Source organism: Cupressus sempervirens, chromosome 9, assembly GCF_028749045.1.
Source record: "Cupressus sempervirens isolate cs-2001-9-10 chromosome 9, ASM2874904v1, whole genome shotgun sequence".
NCBI classification, from domain to species: domain Eukaryota; kingdom Viridiplantae; phylum Streptophyta; class Pinopsida; order Cupressales; family Cupressaceae; genus Cupressus; species Cupressus sempervirens.
Window position 1 is genome coordinate 215,659,311 of NC_143126.1, and position 3,547 is coordinate 215,662,857.

The window sequence follows — 3,547 nt, forward strand, 5'->3', positions numbered from 1 at the left end:
GATGTTAACATGGATTAGTCTACATTTGAACTTAATTGTGTTCTGATGCCAAACAAGATATGGATAAGGAATTAAGGTGTGCATCCAAATAAATCATACTATTTTTTGTGTAAAGTAGTAAGGAGCCATTGTGAGGATGGTTTTTGTTGCTGCATAGACTAGTGTAAAACTAAATTTCAATACAAACATTGTACAACAATTGGTGCCAGTTGCCACATAAATAGTTATAATATTATATTTCAATACAAATATTGTATAACATAATGAATGCTTTGAGTTACATACTGAAATGTACACTTTCTTGTTGTAGTACTCTTTGTAAGAGTTAGGGACAAGGACAAATATCTTTAGCAGGTTCTTGTAATAATTTGATATGGCTATTAGACAATACAACCATTCTCCTTGTAGTTAAAAGGAGGTAATAATTCAATATTAGGTAATTTTAGTGCAAGGATTTATATTGTCTTGCAAAGTCTTCAAATCGTTGCAAGGAAACTTCCATGGTGGATATATTCATATCAGCAAAGTAAACTCTAAACCAGCCAGGTTCCATGCATTTGAATGAGGATCTAGGTGATACATTCAACCTAGCTTCATATAGTACCTTTTTCCATAGCTTTACTTCTCCCTCCAAATCTTTTGAGGGAAGTAGATGACTCATGTTAACCCAACAAAAAAGACCTGGATTTCCTTCCAAGTGCTTAATGCCAGACCAGGCAAGCCCTGAGAAAAAAACATTATACCTCCCTTGTAATCTTCTCTTATTCTCTGCAATATAATAATTAACTAACCCTTTATCTAATAGCATAGTAGCCAATAAATGTTGGGTTTGAGATGATACCATGCAGAAACTAGACATTCTTCTAGCTATTGTGACCACAATTTTGTTGTAAGAGTAAATTGCCCCTACCGTGAAACCTGGAAGGCCCAAATCTTTAGATAAATTGTAGACTATATGCACATTGTTAGGACTATAATTTTCTTTGGCCACAATTTCTGCAATACTGTTAAACCTTGGAGAAGAGAAGATTGATCCTGAATATATCTCATCATAGACTAGATGTATTTTCATCTTTTGAGAAAAAGAAAACAACATCTTCAATGTTTCAGCACTTGATGTTGTGCCTAGAGGGTTACATGGATTTGTTATGAGAATTCCTTTCACCTTCTTATTAAGATCTTTGGCTCTCTTGTATGCTGATATCACTGTTGATTCGGTGATCTCAAAGTTATTGGAACTGTAACAATGGATGGGCATAATTTCTACCCCTATCTTCCACCTTAGATCTATGTCAAACCTGAAGTGAAAAGAAATTATCAGAAAAAAATACCAATCCGAGGCTATTGAAAATACCCAACAAAGAAATTTCATCTTTGTACATAGAAAATACCATCCATTAAGGGTCAAGATTAGAAAAAATTTATTGATGCTGATAATGGACTAACATAATAGTCTTTTCCAGTGGTTGTATGGGGCATTAACAAGTTTAATCTTATAGTAAAATGACACATTAAGAAGTTAATAAATAGTAAAATGACAATCCTATCTTATAACAACTGATATCATACATTGGCTTTATAAGTCTATTCATGGACAACCTATCTTCTATCAAATAGATTAATAGAGATGTTTCAAGTGTTTTGATTAATAGAGATGTTTCTAAGTCTTTTGTTAAAAGAAAAGATAGCTTACCCTACATAGTATGGAGTGGGCACTAGGAAGACATTTCCTAGATTAGCAAGGCAAAACATTAATAGCTCATTGGCTATTGTTGCCCTAGTTGTATTTACTATCCTTTTTGCTTCAAATTTCACTCTATTTCCTCTCAATGCCTCCATGAAACTATCCATAGCACACAATATTAAGAAAAATTCTTATATTTTAAGGGAAGAAAAGCTAACAAGCCCAGAGAATCATAAAAGTGTAGTACAAATTAGTTGTGAAAATATAAAGGATCATGTAAATAGGCATAAGAAACTAATGCTCAATAAACTCTTGAAAATATGTTAGAAAATAGAATAAGAGAACAACGTTCAACAAGATATAGATAAAATTGGTAGACACTTCACAATATGTCAGAAAATAGAAAAAAGAGAATATCATTCAACAAAATTAGGATTTACATAGAGAAATGTATACCAAACAAAATATTAGTATTCATATTTCTCAAGAAATAAGTTACAATCCTTACAGATGCTTTTACAGACCTAAAATATTTCCTCCTCTATCATAATTATAGTGTACCTAACAAGTTATATGGTATAATCCAAATCTCAATCAAAGTTGTGAATTTTTACTTTATTGTGACAATCATCTAAGAAAATCATGATAAGTAGAGGGAGCCTCTTAAAATGGATTTTAAAATTCAAAATAGAATCAAAACTATGAATTCATCCTAGCATTTGACAACCTTGAAATAAAATTATGATCAGCAGTCCAAAAATTTTTTTATTGAAGCATATTAGAAAGTCTTATGTTACCTTTCTGAAAGCTTCCAACCCATGGTAGTCCTGATAAAGTGCCAATTCTTTGAATAAACTCTTTTCAGTCGATGCCATTAATGCTTCTAGGTGCTTTGACAACCATTTTTCCAATAGATTAGATGATAACTACAATACAAATGTAGAAACCATTAATGTCAATTTACCACTTTAAAATGCTACAACCATGCAAGTACACATCAAATTCCTATCTTAGGCAATCTATGGTGTCAAAGCATTTGACATATAACTATGCTGATTTCTCCATATATATCAAAAAAACAAAATACAAAACTATTCTAAGGAATACCCTAGAAAGCTGCCTACATTGATTGAAAATACATCATACTTAACCATAAAAGCCAGATTATATAATATTATAGAACATTTCTTAAAGGTTACAACTCATACACAGTCCAATCTAGAAATAACATTGCTTAAAATTATGAATTATGTCATAAGAAAAAAATTAACATAACAATTTTGGCAATCTTCAATCTAGAAACAATAGTCATATGAAAAAACCCTATTCTCTGTAAGGCCCATCTAGATAACTCCCTTAGGATTGAACTTTTCATCATATGGATTCTTTCTATACTCATCCCACCCAACAAAATAAGGAGATTCCTCTCCATGGGTATTGCATGTATCCCTCCTAGAAGCACTTGTTGTATTCTTATTCAGACCTAAACCCATACATTTTTCCTCACATATGCTCATCCTCATTGTCAATGGTGAGAAAAAAGTAGCAACTCAACTCTAGCTCAAAAAAAAAGTTGAATTCTACACTTCTCCAATCTAGGAAATGATCAAATATAAATAGTGTGGGCACCTTTGAAATCAATCAAATCATGAGAATCTGAGCTTGACGAATACCTCTTGATAGTATAGTGGCATCCCTCTGTTCAACTATATTCCTTTACATAGTGATTGATAAATTCAAATTTGTGTTGAATGTGACACAAATGTACCTTCAAAAATTCAAGGTACATTGTTTTGCTTTTAGATTGCTACATAGTCATTTAGGATAACCTTGAATGTAAATTGAACCCCAATCAAACCAAAG

The 3,547-nt window shown here is 31.9% G+C and overlaps 1 pseudogene; it reads right to left on the reverse strand.

Annotated features, from left to right (window-relative positions):
• Nucleotides 1-432: 432 nt before the first annotated feature.
• Nucleotides 433-3,207, reverse strand: LOC149538276 (1-aminocyclopropane-1-carboxylate synthase 3-like; annotated as a pseudogene).
• Between the last annotated feature and the right edge of the window lie 340 nt (nt 3,208-3,547).